Source organism: Lolium perenne, chromosome 4 (assembly GCF_019359855.2).
Source record: "Lolium perenne isolate Kyuss_39 chromosome 4, Kyuss_2.0, whole genome shotgun sequence".
Taxonomy (NCBI): domain Eukaryota; kingdom Viridiplantae; phylum Streptophyta; class Magnoliopsida; order Poales; family Poaceae; genus Lolium; species Lolium perenne.
The window spans coordinates 59,182,737-59,200,881 of NC_067247.2; the positions used below are offsets into that span (position 1 = coordinate 59,182,737).

Sequence of the window (18,145 nt, forward strand, 5' to 3'; positions counted from 1 at the left end):
ACCAAGGCGACAGTGCTTTCGACAGCAATCTTCATATTTTCTTGGCGCATCTTCAATCCAAGATCTTCTGGTGGATTGAAGTCCTTGGCAAGAGCAAGGAAAGTCTTGGGTTCCGTTTTCTTCGGGAAGAAGTAAGGGAACAGCCGTGACAATCCTGCTTCAGCCTGTTCAATGCCTTCACGAGTTTCTGTTCCATGAAATTCAAGGACAGAGAGTGCGTCGAGAAGAGGATCGTTGTCGGGATCTTCAAGCTCAAATTCTTGGTTTGTTTTATCTGTCGAAGAAAATATATGTTGGTCGACAAGCAAGTAAAGAAAAGCAAGTCTAAAGAAGACAGAATAGATCGAAAAACTTACTTACAAAGCGCCGATTCTGCGAGTTCAAGCGCTTGAGGATCGCTTTTTCATGAGCAGCCTGCGCGGCTTTATGCTCGTTCAAAGAAGTTTCGGCATCATGAAGCCTTTTCTGCAGATCTTCGACACCAGCAGCTTCTGCCTTGGCCTTATCAGCCTCCGCTTTAGCTTTGCCAGCATCAAGTTCGGCCTTCTTGCGAGCCGCCTCACTTTGCTCTAATTTCTGAGCAAGCGTTTCGGCAAGTTTGTTGGCCTCCGCAAGTTTTTCTGCCAAAATAGTCAAAAATAGTCAAAATTGTGATAAAACATGAGCAAGAAGTCGCGAACAAAGGCAAGCAGGGAGTCATTACCTTCGGTATTGCTGGCATACTCGCGGTACCCAATGAATTGGGCACCGATGCGAATAAGTTCTTTGATCATGGGCTGTCAAAGGAGGATAAAGAAAGAAAGCGTCGGTATGGGAAAAAACATGATGGCACAAAGAAGCAAACAGAGAAAATATAGGCAATGACAAAAAGAAATTAAGGACTTACATCATCCAAAAGAGGACTCGAGGAGCTACCAATTGTAGGGTAGGCTCCTTGATTGTTTCAACCCTTGTCCTTTTCGGCGAAGGGACAAGGGGGCTTGCAGGAGCAGCAGGTTCGTCGGTGTTTTGTTGAGGAGTCGAAGATTCTTCTCCTTCAACGTGCACCTCAGAAACAACTAGAGTATGCGACGTACTCGTTCGAGCAGTCGCATCAGTAGCTGCCATTTCTTCCTCGTCACCACTACAATTAAATGACGGTAGTATAAAAAGAAAGATAGAGAAAAATCTTCGAGTAGCAAAACAAGGAGAAACAAGAGATAACTTACGAGCTGATGAGGGCTTCAAGGTATGGATCAAAAGCTGCCTTCTGGCGTGAAGGAGCAGCTTCTTCGGCTTTGGAGGTGCCGGAATCTTCTACTTCAGTCCTCTTCCTTTTGTTCTTTGGAGAAACAGCAGGAGGAGGAGACTGTGCTGAGGTGGTACCCTCGGATTCAGCTTCCTTTTCAGAAGATCCCGCAGATTTTCGAGAACCTGCGGGTTCATTCTCAGGGACAGGAGCATCTTGGTTGTCTTCAATGACAACAGCTCGTTCTTCGACTTCTCCACCTTCAGGAAGGGGAGGAAGCGAGACAAGATCTGGATGGTTCTATATGAAAACAAGGGGGGATGTCAACAAAAGAGTTATGCAAAGGATGGCAAATCAAAATGAGTAAAGTCGACAAAGGTTACCTCGGGGAGCGCATTGGTGGCGCTGTATGGTTTTACGCGACAAGAAGAAGGGACAGGATCTTTTTTGCTGAGGGAGGAGATTTTTCGGACAAGTTACTCTAAGTCCTTGACCTCTAAATTCACCGACAACCGATCCGCATCCTTGTCGCCAGCATACTTCCAGAGAGGGTATTTGCGAGCCTGAAGAGGCTGCACTCTGATTCTAAGGAAATAGGCTGTGATTTGGATACCTGATAGCTCTTTGCCGCGAGTGTTTTGCAACTCGTGGATGCGAGTCATCAACGCCTCTGTCGCCGTTTTTTCCTCTTCGGTGGCCTCTGCGTCCCAAGAGCGGCGGCGATAGATTTTTTCGGCACCGTCAAAAGGAGGAATATTGTCTTCAGCACATCCATGGTTCTCCTCATGGATGTACAGCCACTTCTTGCGCCACCCTTGAACTGAGTCAGGGAATTTGACGTCGAAATACTCGACATCGGGCGAACGCAGATAACAATGCCGCCTATGTTATAGGCGACATTGTTGACTGTCAAAACCCACCGGCGGGCAGCGACGGTCAACACGGTAGAGCCGGGAACAACCTAGAGCTGCGGCTGGCTGAGGTCCCTCCGAGCGACGGCCCGCAAAGCCTTCTGGTCACACGTCCGATGCTGATTGCAAGGGCGTGCCACCTGACCTATACCTGGTCAGGAAGGTGATGGAGATGCCTCGCTTAGTTTCCTGCATGGCATAGACGTAAACATTAAATACGAGCCTCGATCGGCTCTCAGGTTATCCTGTGAATCGGCTCAAGGAGCCGATCCACCCATGATTCGTACGGGGTGCACGAATATATGGTGGTCCTGCTTGATCAAGATAAAGCTAATGAGATCTACGATGATTTAGGGTTTTCACCGCATAATCGGATCATCCTACTCACGGTTGGGCCTCGCGGCCACGCACGGTGATCGTAAGCCGATCCTAAACAAGGCCTAAAAACCAACACGAGGTTGATCCCCGGAACATCCTGTTTAGGGCTAGCGAACGACACCCTACGTGCCGCTGGATCCTCCACCCCTTTGTAAGGCCTAACTATTGCAGATATTAAACTAATCCTTGTAGAACAAGGAGCAATCGTAACGGATCAGATCTACTAAATAATGATCAAGCGGGGTGCCGCCCCTACACCTAAGATAGGTGTAAGGGCGGCTAGATATACTAGGGTTGCACTACGCTAGCATGTTACGCGAAGAACTATGCTAACCCTAACACATCTATGATAACTACGTTGCTCGCCATCAAAAAGGCTTCAGTACGAGCAACGCATGAACAACGTGGAGCTTGTGCTGCCTAGATCGCAAGATGCGATCTAGGCAGCATGTTGCTTACCGGTAGAAACCCTCGAGACGAAGGAGTTGGCGATGCGCCGAGATTGATTTGTTGGTTGAACGTTGGTTGTTGTTTATTCCATAAACCCTAGATACATATTTATAGTCCAGGGGACTTTCTAATTTAGGCGTGCACCTAACCGTGCATGGGTAAAACTCTATCTTCTAATTTAAGATGCGATCTACTATAATTAAAGATACACGGGCAATCTAGCCCAAACTCTTCGTGCAAGGCCGCTTCAGAGATCTTCCACGTGTAATCTTCCAAGCCCATCTCTCTTACGGCCCACCTCCTGATTTGGCCAAAATCTGGTGATAACACATGCCCCCCTGGTTTTGGCAATGATAATTTCAAAACCACTCTGTTTTTTCTTCAAAGGGTCATGTCGTGGCAGAGCAGACCTGTCGCAGTATTCTTCATCATGATGCCCTGTCTTTCCGACTTCTCTGCAGAATTTGATAGCTTTGGCATCACTTCCTCGGAAACTGCAATGGCATTAAATTCCCACCAGGCTTCTCATTATTTAACTGTGCCGATTGATTAGCTCTCTTCATCCCCTTCCTCTGTTCTAGCCATCGGCACCAAAAAACCCTCTTCCCCTGTAGCAATGTCTTCCTCCTCCTCAACCTCCTCCGGCCCTTCCCTCCAGTCCCCATCCTTGAGCGGGCCGGAGCGAAACTCCGACCATGCGCCAGACGGCAACCTGCCTCTGACCGACGGGAAAGAGGACCATAAGTACCTCGCCGAAAGAAAGCCGATAAGCGAAGGCGAAGGCGACCTCCATCCCCGGGTGAAACCCACCTCCTCCGACGGGAAGGAGGAAGAAGAAGAAGTAGAGGAAGAAGAAGAGAAGAAGGAGGGAGACCCCTCTCCCCCCGCTAAGCTTCTGCCGGCAAAGCGCATCCGCGTTTGGGCGGACAGCGAAGACGATGATGATGACGAGGAGGAAGAGGAGGAAGATGAATCCTCCTCCTCCATCGGGTACCCGCCGACGAAGCGCTTCCGCTCTTGGGCGGACAGCGAGGATGATGATGATGACGAGGAAGACGAAGCTCCGGCCAAAGGCTGGGGCAGTAGCGACGAAGAGCTTCCTGGGAGCAGCGCCGACGACATCGGCGACGGCGATGATGAGGACAGCGATGACTAGTAGAGTAGGACTAGTAGTAGCAGTGCACTAGGCACCAGGTCCATCTTTTGAGAGCCATCGGCTCTTTCTTGTAAAGCCGCTCCTTTGAATTAATGAAAATTGTTCTTTCAAATAATCCAATTTCACTTCTTCCGCCTATCATACCAAGTCCGATAGCAACGTATCGGATTTCTTCTCCTTTGGACGCCCATGAAGCTGGACTCAAATGTCGATTAAATCGTCAGTCAAGCACTTCTCAGATTCAGACTGCGATTTGATATCTGACCATAATCCTCGCAATCCCTTAGCCGACGATCACTCATCGGCTATTTTGGGAATCCAGTCCCTTTCCTATTGCAGCAACAGGACAGTCCAAACCCCGAAAAGCCGACGGCCTCCTTTTCCGGCTCCTCTCCGTAGCTTTAGCAGTTTTCTTTTGCAAGCAGCTCAGCACTTTCGGAGAAGGTTACGATGCAGGGTCAGCCAATGCAACTCCAATCGGCCCCCGAAAATAGAGCATCTACCAAATTAGCTGCCCCCCGAGCCTTAATCAAGGCGAGAACATCAGCGAGGATGCACCGATACAACAGAAAAGGGTTTGACCTCAGGTAATCTGGTAATCTGAGACAGCCACCAGGAACAGTTAGCCAAACTTGTCCCCATTGATCAGCTTTTTCCATTGAACGCCGCTGTACCGCTGAACTGTCGCAAAGGGTCGTCAGCTCGTTGCCACCGAGGTTGCTCTCATTGCACATTCCCTCCAAGGAAACAGAAGCTCATGAAGCTAAACCATCTTAGCGCAAACCTGAGCCTTGAGCGCACATCTGGTGGGTCCCGTGTAATTGTTCTAAAGTCGATGCCCTCGCATCGGCTGTTAAATTTTTTTTTTTTTTACTGGCCGATTTTCCCTAATCGGCCCCCAATGTTTCACTGCATACATGTTTACACATGTTTATCTGCACATGTTCTTCATCTGACTATATGCCCCCCGAGCCGAATCTGCCAGGTGACTGCAGATATCGGCTTTGTGGCTAGCTAAGGCACTGTACTTGCACGTCGGCTCCGCGAAGATTCGTGCTGACTTTCATCTGCCGACGTGGCCACTGCTCAGTAGATCGATGTTGAACACAAGCAGAACATGTGGTGAAGATAATTTTGGCCGATTGCTGGAATCGGCCTCCATATCAATTGAAGCGCTGACTGAAGGTTCTGTAATGCTCCTTCATAATTTTTTGGGGCCGATCACAAGGATCAGCCTCGCCCCGTTTGCTCATCGGTTTGTTCTTGCTACTCGGTCAGGCTGGTGGATAAGACCAGCCCAACCTCTGACTTGATGCGCCTGCTGTCATCCACCTTGAGTGCATCGTAGAATCGTGGAGCACTAAGCTCCGTCAGAAGGACGAGCACCATGTTTGTACCAGCCGATGTTTCATCATCGGCTTTCCTTTGCTTGGGACGCCACTCCATTTTCCGTGGGCGACCCTCTTCGTCCAGGGTTCGCTGAACTTTCGCAGCCAGATCAGGTCGTGCCTTCCTTAGCGTATGCAAGTATAACCTTTCGGCTTCCTCCAGGCCGCGCAATCGCTGAACCCTGCGCTTTTGTGAACGGCTGAGTCCATCAGGGCACCACCTTGGCCGGTGGCACCTGTCTTCTTCCTCTACTTGTCCCTCGTCTTCGGAATCCTCGAGATCTGCCCACCGAGGGGACTCAGCACGTTTGCTTTGTGGCGGGAGAGGCCCTAGGCGCTTGAACACAGACACGTTGGCTGCCTCCTTCTTCTTCTGGTTGCATTCTGGGCAATTGCCGATTGTGGGCAATCGGCTCATTCCTGAATCCCAGCAGTGTCTGAAGAAGGGGCAGTCCCAGTGCCTGTCGTTGTCGTCTTGCTCCCTTGATTCTCCTTTGGCACGGCGCTCGTGTTCCTCCTCATCGTGATCGTGCCGACGGTATCTTCTGGCTTCTCTAGCCAGATGATCTCTTTCATCATCATAGCTGGACCGTCGGCGTTGGTCATACTAACTTACATACTTGTTGAGGAGGTGATCAGAGAGGGGTCGCTGATATCTTATGTTCTTCACTTCTCCCTCTGTGACGTAGCGCTTGCCATCATGATGGAGCCGATCGCGTGGAGCGGCCTCCTCTGTGTCCTTGCTACGAGAGCAGCTGCCCTCGTCTACATCTTTGCCAGAGTGGTGCCCAGGTCCTACCATGTTGATGCTGAACACGGATCCTGGCTGGCAACCTTCTGGGTAAGTGCACTCCACCATGTTAACGGTGGGGAAGGGCTGGGCGTCGACCTTCATGGCGTACTGGTTGAAAATTAGACGCCCTTTTTCTATCGCCGCTTGGATGTGCTGACGCCATACCCTGCAGTCGTTGGTGGCATGGGAGAGCGAGTTATGCCATTTGCAGTATGGCTTTCCGTTCAGCTCTTGCACCGTGGGGAATTTGAGACCTTCAGGAATCGTCAAATGCTTCTCCTTGAGCAGGAGGTCGAAGATTTGCTCAGTCTTGGTCACGTCAAAATCAAATCCCCTGGGCGGGCCTGGTGGCTTTACCCATTTGCAGGACACGGGGGTTCCTCCCCGAGTCCATTCAGCCACTGCTACCTCTTGATCTCCCGCAGAAACTTCGTCCTCCTCTGCATCGACCAGGACTACTGCACGCTTGAATTTGTCCTGCACAGTCCGGTGGCGCTGTTCATATGCCGACAGCTTACGAACCATGTGCGCCGGTGAGGGATAGTCTCGCTTGGGAGGCCATGTCCTTGAGCGGTGTTGCGAGGCCTGCTACTGCCAACTCGATCGCTTCCTTTTACGTTATACGAACCGAATAACATCGGTTCCTAAGATTCTGAAGCGCTGGATGTATTCTGTCACGGTTTCTCCACGCTTACGACGTAATTGTGCTAGATCGGCAATGCCGGACTCGGAAGCCTCTGAATGGTACTGCATATGGAACTGCTCTTCCAACTGCTTCCAAGTCCGGATGGAGTCTGGTGGCAAAGAGGTGTACCATCCGAAAGCCGATCCCGTGAGGGACTGTGAGAAGAGCCTCACGCGTAGTTGATCCGACACCGAAGCCGGTCCTAGTTGTGCCAAATATCGGCCTACGTGCTCGATGGAGCTGGAACCATCTGATCCACTGAATTTGGAGAAATCAGGGAGCCAATATTTAGGTGGCAGCGGGATCATCTCGTAGTCGTCGGGGTACGGCTTGGAATAGCCGATTGCCGTCCTTTTCGGCACCATGCCGAACTGATCTCTCAGTATGGTACTGATCTGATCCGCTGTGCTGGCTGCAGGAGTTGAACTCTGAAGATTCGCCGGGGTGGCGTACTTAGCCAGCCATGTTTGCTTTTCCAGCTCTGAGCCAACTGCCGGAGCTGAGCTCGGAGGTTCGTCGGGGTGGCGTACTTAGTTAGCCACGTACGCTTCTCAAGCTCTGCGGCGACGTCCCTCCTGTTTTCCCAGAAGTCCCTGATGTTGTGGCCTGGTTTGTGAGTGCCCAGTTACCACAATCTGGCACATACATGCACGTGTACCCGTGAGGGATCTCCTTAGGCGCCTCAGGCAAGAACTGGTAGTCACTAGGGTCACCACCGATCTTGTAGACGACGAATGCCGGTGAAGCCGGCACTTCTGGTGCTGCCAACGCAAATGGCAGCGGTGGACGGGACTGGAGTGGCAACTCTCCTTGATGTGTCCCAAGAGCTAGTCCTGACGGCGAGTACTGGTGCCTCATGATCTCCTGGATCACGCGAAGAGCGACACGCTCCAACGTGTTGACCAGGTTCTCAGAGTGGCGGTGTAGCGAGTGAGCCACCAAGTAGTTGATCTCCTGCCGCAGGGACCTGGTGCGTTCTTCTGACGGGGCAGAGAGGTCTATCCCATCGAGTGCACCTTCAGGTGAGAACCCTTTCCATCTGACGCCATGGGAACGGGTTCTGTGAAAAGAGCCGATGAGGTCGGCTTCGAGGATGACTTTGATCTCGTCATACTTCTTCTTGAGCTCGTCCGTCAGATCCTCGTACGTGACTGGCGTGCCGTCCGCCATCTCAGATGTAGATGGCGATGTGGTTGATGTAGAAGCTTGTCCCACCGGGCGTGCCAGAATGTGTTGACTGTCAAAACCCACCGGCGGGCAGCGACGGTCAACACGGTAGAGCCGGGAACAACCTAGAGCTGCGGCTGGCTGAGGTCCCTCCGAGCGACGGCCCGCAAAGCCTTCTGGTCACACGTCCGATGCTGATTGCAAGGGCGTGCCACCTGACCTATACCTGGTCAGGAAGGTGATGGAGATGCCTCGCTTAGTTTCCTGCATGGCATACACGTAAACATTAAATACGAGCCTCGATCGGCTCTCAGGTTATCCTGTGAATCGGCTCAAGGAGCCGATCCACCCATGATTCGTACGGGGTGCACGAATATATGGTGGTCCTGCTTGATCAAGATAAAGCTAATGAGATCTACGACGATTTAGGGTTTTCACCGCATAATCGGATCATCCTACTCACGGTTGGGCCTCGCGGCCCCGCACGGTGATCGTAAGCCGATCCTAAACAAGGCCTAAAAACCAACACGAGGTTGATCCCCGGAACATCCTGTTTAGGGCTAGCGAACGACACCCTACGTGCCGCTGGATCCTCCACCCCTTTGTAAGGCCTAACTATTGCAGATATTAAACTAATCCTTGTAGAACAAGGAGCAATCGTAACGGATCAGATCTACTAAATAATGATCAAGCGGGGTGCCGCCCCTACACCTAAGATAGGTGTAAGGGCGGCTAGATATACTAGGGTTGCACTACGCTAGCATGTTACGCGAAGAACTATGCTAACCCTAACACATCTATGATAACTACGTTGCTCGCCATCAAAAAGGCTTCAGTACGAGCAACGCATGAACAACGTGGAGCTTGTGCTGCCTAGATCGCAAGATGCAATCTAGGCAGCATGTTGCTTACCGGTAGAAACCCTCGAGACGAAGGAGTTGGCGATGCGCCGAGATTGATTTGTTGGTTGAACGTTGGTTGTTGTTTATTCCATAAACCCTAGATACATATTTATAGTCCAGGGGACTTTCTAATTTAGGCGTGCACCTAACCGTGCACGGGTAAAACTCTATCTTCTAATTTAAGATGAGATCTACTATAATTAAAGATACACGGGTAATCTAGCCCAAACTCTTCGTGCAAGGCCGCTTCAGAGATCTTCCACGTGTAATCTTCCAAGCCCATCTCTCTTACGGCCCACCTCCTGATTTGGCCAAAATCTGGTGATAACAGACATTGGGAGAGCCATTGCGGTGACAAAAGAAAATGCGCTTCCATAGCGCCCAGTTGGGCTGGACACCAAGGAAGGCTTCGCAGAGGGTGATAAAAATGGAAATGTGTAGGATAGAATTGGGCGTGAGGTGATGAAGTTGCAGACCGTAAACAAAAAAGCAATCCTCGAAGGAAAGGGTGAATGGGGGACAGAAAGGCCGCGGATGAGATGGTCGACAAAACTAACCCGATACTCCATTGGAGGGGTTGGGTAGCTTTCTTCGCTGGGGAAGCACAGCGCCTTGGGCTTCTTGCTGATCCCCAGTTTCTTCAGGAGGTTGATGTCTTGGGTGGAGATTTTGGATCTCTCCCACTCGGCGCTTCCCAGATCTACGGAAGCCATCGTCGATTCGGGCGTGCTGTGTCTGGTCAATCTATGCGGTGGCATTAACAATGGCGCAGGAATGCAGCTTGAGAAAAGATGAGCTCAGGGCACTGTGGGGCGCAAGAGGAGTTTTTGCAGAGGAGAGCAGGAGAACGGCGCGAGCGGAGGTGCTCGAGGAAGAGAAGGGGATCTTATATAGAGGTGCGGCGAAACGACGTACCGTTGGATGGAAAAAGTGTGTGGTAGATGATGACCACGTAGAAGAGGGGTAAACAAGTAATTTAACCCTGGAGGAGTTACAGTGCGTGCACCAGGAAAAGCGGAGGACGTGTGTCCCCCACTTGCATGACGTGTCAATATGATGCGTAATTTGGGCCCGCAAGACAGTGGGTGAGGACTTCTCGCGATTTCAGGAAAATGCAATCGTGGCTATCGTCAGCAATAACGTCACTTTAGCAAGAGAAAAATTCGACAGCTTCATAAAAATGGCGATGGCAAAAGATATTGGAGAGCCTTTGATCAAATACAAGTTTTTGATCAAATGCTCGGGGGCTACTTTAGAAAAATGAAAAATTCGAGAAAGACAAAATAGAAATGGCGAGAGCGCTGTTCGCGCACCCGAGAGATTTTGACAAAATATGTGACAGGAGAAAATATAGCGACATAAGGCGTGGAGCCTACTGATACGTCTCCAACATATCGATAATTTCTTATGTTCCATGCCACATTATTGATGTTATCTACATGTTTTATGCACACTTTATGTCATATTCGTGCATTTTCTGGAACTAACCTATTAACAAGATGCCGAAGTGCCAGTTGCTGTTTTCTGCTGTTTTTGGTTTCAGAAATCCTAGTAAGGAAATATTCTCGGAATTGGACGAAATCAAAGCCCAGGGGCCTATTTTTCCACGAAGCTTCCAGAAGTCCGAAGGAGAGACGAAGAGGGGCCACGAGGGGGCCACACCCTAGGGCGGCGCAGCCCCCCCCTTGGCCGCGCGGCCCTGTGGTGTGGGGCCCCCGTGCCGCCTCTTGACCTGCCCTTCCGCCTACAAATAGCCTCCGTGACGAAACCCCCAGTACCGAGAACCACGATACGGAAAACCTTCCAGAGACGCCGCCAACGCCGATCCCATCTCGGGGGATCCAGGAGATCGCCTCCGGCACCCTGCCGGAGAGGGGAATCATCTCCCGGCGGACTCTACGCCGCCATGGTCGCCTCCGGTGTGATGTGTGAGTAATCTACCCCTGGACTATGGGTCCATAGCAGTAGCTAGATGGTTGTCTTCTCCCCATTGTGCTATCATTGTCGGATCTTGTGAGCTGCCTAACATGATCAAGATCATCTATCTGTAATTCTATATGTTGCGTTTGTTGGGATCCGATGAATAGAGAATACTTGTTATGTTGATTATCAAAGCTATGTCTATGTGTTGTTTATGATCTTGCATGCTCTCCGTTATTAGTAGATGCTCTGGCCAAGTTGATGCTAGTAACTCCAAGAGGGAGTATTTATGCTCGATAGTGGGTTCATGCCTCTGTGAATCTGGAGGAGTGACAAGAACCACTAAGGTTATGGATGTGCTGTTGCCACTAGGGATAAAACATTAGTGCTATGTTCAAGGATGTAGTCACTAGTTACATTACGCGCAATACTTAATGCAATTGTCTGTTGTTAGCAACTTAATACTGGAGGGGGTTCGGATGATAACCTGAAGGTGGACTTTTTAGGCATAGATGCAGCTGGATGGCGGTCTATGTACTTTGTCGTAATGCCCAATTAAATCTCACTATACTCATCATGATATGTATGTGCATGGTCATGCTCTCTTTATTTGTCAATTGCCCAACTGTAATTTGTTCACCCAACATGCTGTTTGTCTTATGGGAGAGACACCTCTAGTGAACTGTGGACCCCGGTCCAATTCTCTTTACTGAAATACAATCTACTGCAATACTTGTTCTACTGTTTTCTGCAAACAATCATCTTCCACACAATACGGTTAATCCTTTGTTACAGCAAGCCGGTGAGATTGACAACCTCACTGTTTCGTTGGGGCAAAGTACTTTGGTTGTGTTGTGCAGGTTCCACGTTGGCGCCGGAATCCCTGGTGTTGCGCCGCACTACATCCCGCCGCCATCAACCTTCAACGTGCTTCTTGGCTCCTCCTGGTTCGATAAACCTTGGTTTCTTTCTGAGGGAAAACTTGCTGCTGTGCGCATCATACCTTCCTCTTGGGGTTGCCCAACGAACGTGTGAAATACACGCCATCAAGCTTATTTTCTGGCGCCGTTGCCGGGGAGATCAAGACACGCTGCAAGGGGAGTCTCCACTTCTCAATCTCTTTACTTTGTTTTTGTCTTGCTTAGTTTTATTTACTACTTTGTTTGCTGCACTAAATCAAAATCCAAAAAAAATTAGTTGCTAGTTTTACTTTACTTGTTATCTTGTTTGCTATATCAAAAAAAAAACACAAAAAAATTAGTTTACTTGCATTTACTTTATTTATTTCATCATGTTTCCTTTTAATTTTACCACAAAAGACATACCGGTAGGACGTGGGTCTATAGTTGGGAGAAATAATATAGAAGAATTTTTCAATCATGTTAGTACTATTGAAAATTTTGAAGATAGACACTTGGTAGACCTTGCGCCTACTTATGAAATTGCTGCTGCGCATTTAGTTCGCCTGTTGGAAACTAAATTTGTTAATCTTAATCCTATAATCCAACACATGTTTTTCACACTTGGCGATATGGAAGAAGGGGAAAAGAAAGATTTTGTTTTAGAAACCCTTCTTAGAGAATTTGGTGGTCTAGCAAGAGAAGCTAGAAAGGTCTTTGCTAAATTTAATATGCTCGGTTCTCCTACTAATTTTGTTAGCCTCCTTGAAAAGATGGATATGGATAGAATAAGATACACTAATAATATTGATGATGGAGGGGAGATCAAAGCACCAATACCATGTAAGCTCCTAGCTATGAATGATGCACTAGAAAATAACTATGCTTGGCTTGTTCCTGAAAATTTGTTTGATGAGAGTAGCACGCCTAAGACTAATGAAAAGGGAGATGCTAAAACTTATGTATCTAATATACTATGCCTGGTTGAGAAAACTCCGCACCCCGCTGAGAATGCACCACCCTTCGATAATACTTGATACACACTTTCTGCGCCTAGCTGAAAGGCGTTAAAGAAAAGCGCTTATGGGAGACAACCCATGTTTTTACCTACAGTACTTTGTTTTTATTTTGTGTCTTGGAAGTTGTTTACTACTGTAGCAACCTCTCCTTATCTTAGTTTTGTGTTTTGTTGTGCCAAGTTAAGCCGTTGATAGAAAAGTAAGTACTAGATTTGGATTACTGCACAGTTCCAGATTTCTTTGCTGTCACGAATCTGGGTCCACCTCCCTGTAGGTAGCTCAGAAAATTAAGCCAATTTATGTGCATGATCCTCAGATATGTACGCAACTTTCATTCAATTTGAGCATTTTCATTTGAGCAAGTCTGGTGCCATTTTAAAATTCGTCAATACGAACTGTTCTGTTTTGACAGATTCTGCCTTTTATTTCGCATTGCCTCTTTTGCTATGTTGGATGAATTTCTTTGATCCACTAATGTCCAGTAGCATTATGCAATGTCCAGAAGTGTTAAGAATGATTGTGTCACCTCTGAATATGTCAATTTATATTGTGCACTAACCCTCTAATGAGTTGTTTTGAGTTTGGTGTGGAGGAAGTTTTCAAGGATCAAGAGAGGAGTATGATGCAACATGATCAAGGAGAGTGAAAGCTCTAAGCTTGGGGATGCCCCGGTGGTTCACCCCTGCATATATCAAGAAGACTCAAGCATCTAAGCTTGGGGATGCCCAAGGCATCCCCTTCTTCATCGACAACATTATCAGGTTCCTCCCCTGAAACTATATTTTTATTCCATCACATCTTATGTGCTTTTTCTTGGAGCGTCGGTTTGTTTTTGTTTTTGTTTTGTTTGAATAAAATGGATCCTAGCATTCACTTTATGGGAGAGAGACACGCTCCGCTGTAGCATATGGACAAGTATGTCCTTGGTTTCTACTCATAGTATTCATGGCGAAGTTTCTCCTTCGTTAAATTGTTATATGGTTGGAATTGGAAAATGATACATGTAGTAATTTCTATGAATGTCTTGGGTAATGTGATACTTGGCAATTGTTGTGCTCATGTTTAAGCTCTTGCATCATATGCTTTGCACCCATTAATGAAGAAATACATAGAGCATGCTAAAATTTGGTTTGCATATTTGGTTTCTCTAAGGTCTAGATAATTTCTAGTATTGAGTTTGAACAACAAGGAAGACGGTGTAGAGTCTTATAATGTTTTCAATATGTCTTTTATGTGAGTTTTGCTGCACCGGTTCATCCTTGTGTTTGTTTCAAATAAGCCTTGCTAGCCTAAACCTTGTATCGAGAGGGAATACTTCTCATGCATCCAAAATACTTGAGCCAACCACTATGCCATTTGTGTCCACCATACCTACCTACTACATGGTATTTTCCGCCATTCCAAAGTAAATTGCTTGAGTGCTACCTTTAAAATTCCATCATCACCTTTGCAATATATAGCTCATGGGACAAATAGCTTAAAAACTATTGTGGTATTGAATATGTAATTATGCACTTTATCTCTTATTAAGTTGCTTGTTGTGCGATAACCATGTTTACTGGGGACGCCATCAACTATTCATTGTTGAATTTCATGTGGGTTGCTATGCATGTTCGTCTTGTCTGAAGTAAGAGAGATCTACCACCTTATGGTTAAGCATGCATATGTTAGAGAAGAACATTGGGCCGCTAACTAAAGCCATGATCCATGGTGGAAGTTTCAGTTTTGGACATATATCCTCAATCTCAAATGAGAAAATTATTAATTGTTGTTACATGCTTATGCATAAAAGAGGAGTCCATTATCTGTTGTCTATGTTGTCCCGGTATGGATGTCTAAGTTGAAGAATAATCAATAGCGAGAAATCCAATGCGAGCTTTCTCCTTAGACCTTTGTACAGGCGGCATAGAGGTACCCCTTTGTGACACTTGGTAAAAACAATGCATTGTGATGATCCGGTAGTCCAAGCTAATTAGGACAAGGTGCGGGCACTATTAGTACACTATGCATGAGGCTTGCAACTTATAAGATATAATTTACATGATGCATATGCTTTATTACTACCGTTGACAAAATTGTTTCATGTTTTCAAAAATCAAAGCTCTAGCACAAATATAGCAATCGATGCTTTTCCTCTATGAGGACCATTCTTTTACTTTCAATGTTGAGTCAGTTCACCTATTTCTCTCCACCTCAAGAAGCAAACACTTGTGTGAACTGTGCATTGATTCCTACATACTTGCTTATTGCACTTATTATATTACTCTATGTTGACAATATCCATGAGATATACATGTTACAAGTTGAAAGCAACCGCTGAAACTTAATATTCTTTTGTGTTGCTTCAATGCTTTTACTTTGAATTATTGCTTTATGAGTTAACTCTTATGCAAGACTTATTGATGCTTGTCTTCAAGTGCTATTCATGAAAAGTCTTTGCTTTATGATTCACTTGTTTACTCATGTCATATACATTGTTTTGATCGCTGCATTCACTACATATGCTTTACAAATAGTATGATCAAGATTATGATGGCATGTCACTCCAGAAATTATCTGTGTTATCGTTTTACCTGCTCGGGACGAGCAGAACTAAGCTTGGGGATGCTGATACGTCTCCAACGTATCAATAATTTCTTATGTTCCATGCCACATTATTGATGTTATCTACATGTTTTATGCACACTTTATGTCATATTCGTGCATTTTCTGGAACTAACCTATTAACAAGATGCCGAAGTGCCGATTCTGTTTTTTCGCTGTTTTTGGTTTCAGAAATCCTAGTAAGGAAATATTCTCGGAATTGGACGAAATCAAAGCCCAGGGGCCTATTTTTCCACGAAGCTTCCAGAAGTCCGAAGGAGAGACGAAGAGGGGCCACGAGGGGGCCACACCCTAGGGCGGCGCCCCCCCCCCCTTGGCCGCGCGGCCCTGTGGTGTGGGGCCCCCGTGCCGCCTCTTGACCTGCCCTTCCGCCTACAAATAGCCTCCGTGACGAAACCCCCAGTACCGAGAACCACGATACGGAAAACCTTCCAGAGACGCCGCCAACGCCGATCCCATCTCGGGGGATCCAGGAGATCGCCTCCGGCACCCTGCCGGAGAGGGGAATCATCTCCCGGAGGACTCTACGCCGCCATGGTCGCCTCCGGTGTGATGTGTGAGTATTCTACCCCTGGACTATGCGTCCATAGCAGTAGCTAGATGGTTGTCTTCTCCCCATTGTGCTATCATTGTCGGATCTTGTGAGCTGCCTAACATGATCAAGATCATCTATCTGTAATTCTATATGTTGCGTTTGTTGGGATCCGATGAATAGAGAATACTTGTTATGTTGATTATCAAAGCTATGTCTATGTGTTGTTTATGATCTTGCATGCTCTCCGTTATTAGTAGATGCTCTGGCCAAGTTGATGCTAGTAACTCCAAGAGGGAGTATTTATGCTCGATAGTGGGTTCATGCCTCTGTGAATCTGGCGGAGTGACAAGAACCACTAAGGTTATGGATGTGCTGTTGCCACTAGGGATAAAACATTAGTGCTATGTTCAAGGATGTAGTCACTAGTTACATTACGCGCAATACTTAATGCAATTGTCTGTTGTTAGCAACTTAATACTGGAGGGGGTTCGGATGATAACCTGAAGGTGGACTTTTTAGGCATAGATGCAGCTGGATGGCGGTCTATGTACTTTGTCGTAATGCCCAATTAAATCTCACTATACTCATCATGATATGTATGTGCATGGTCATGCTCTCTTTATTTGTCAATTGCCCAACTGTAATTTGTTCACCCAACATGCTGTTTGTCTTATGGGAGAGACACCTCTAGTGAACTGTGGACCCCGGTCCAATTCTCTTTACTGAAATACAATCTACTGCAATACTTGTTCTACTGTTTTCTGCAAACAATCATCTTCCACACAATACGGTTAATCCTTTGTTACAGCAAGCCGGTGAGATTGACAACCTCACTGTTTCGTTGGGGCAAAGTACTTTGGTTGTGTTGTGCAGGTTCCACGTTGGCGCCGGAATCCCTGGTGTTGCGCCGCACTACATCCCGCCGCCATCAACCTTCAACGTGCTTCTTGGCTCCTCCTGGTTCGATAAACCTTGGTTTCTTTCTGAGGGAAAACTTGCTGCTGTGCGCATCATACCTTCCTCTTGGGGTTGCCCAACGAACGTGTGAAATACACGCCATCACCTACACCCAAGCACAAGTCCTTGGTTGTAGCCTCGGGGGCTACTCCCATCGGGAACGCTGTTCGCGTGCCCGATGAAAAAAAAAGAGAGAGATGGAGGAAAAGAAGAAGAAAAAGTGAGCATATTTTGAGTTATATATATAACTCTACATATACTCCCATCGGGAGAGCAATATAAGTCATCCGTTGACTCAATAAAATGTGCCATTCCAACAGCCGAATAAGCACTCGACAATATATTCTCAGAACGCCAAAGTTGCGAACAATTTCTGAATGCCGCAAATTTGCGAAGGTAAGACCCCAGATCCGTTCTGTGTGGCGTGGCGCCGTCTCTGACGTCGGTTTGCTACTTTTATCCATATCAACAGATACGAAGAAAAATCCTAACGGACGCGTTAGGTACCCGATAAATATGACTGGGACTCGACAGAATGGTAAGACCTTAAGCGGCACCTGTCGAAGTTTACACCAGTATCCCGAGATCATGTCCAGGGACGTGATCTTGAAGTAGGTTTTTGCGGATTGCCACTAGAGCCGTTAACTAGTACCTGATCCGTCAGATGAACTAGCCCCAACTACCATTATCCCTGTACAATATAGAAATTCATATGAAGAAATATAGTGAAGTATTAAGTTGTCGAGTAAAAATAAACAGTGGAGATTTTCCCTGACTCTACGATTCAAGCAAAATCTCGGGGGCTACTGACATAGGCATCCCCAATGGGCCTGCCGAAGATAGTACCCTGGGTTTACTGAAGGCCCACGACCCGAAGAATATGAAGATTCGGAAGCCCAAGTTGATATTAAGGAAAATTAGAATTGTAATAGAGATGGTGTTTGTAATCTTGCGGGATGAGTTGTAAACCCTCCCGGGCTCTGTAACTTGTACAGTACGAATCCCTCGACTCCACCTCCTATATAAGGGGGAGTCGAGGGACAAAGAAAGCATCGAATCATTGTCTCTCAAACCCTAGTTTTCATAATCGTCGAGTACTTTTCGGCTGAAACCTTCGAGATCTACTTGCCCTCTACTTCCAACTAAACCCTAG

The 18,145-nt window shown here is 47.2% G+C and overlaps 1 long non-coding RNA gene across 2 annotated transcripts in view; it reads right to left on the reverse strand.

Moving 5' to 3' along the window:
* The window catches only part of LOC127292663 (uncharacterized), an 81,095-nt gene that overhangs the window by 19,141 nt on the left and 43,809 nt on the right, over nucleotides 1-18,145 (reverse strand). The gene's annotated exons all lie outside the window — the stretch shown is intronic.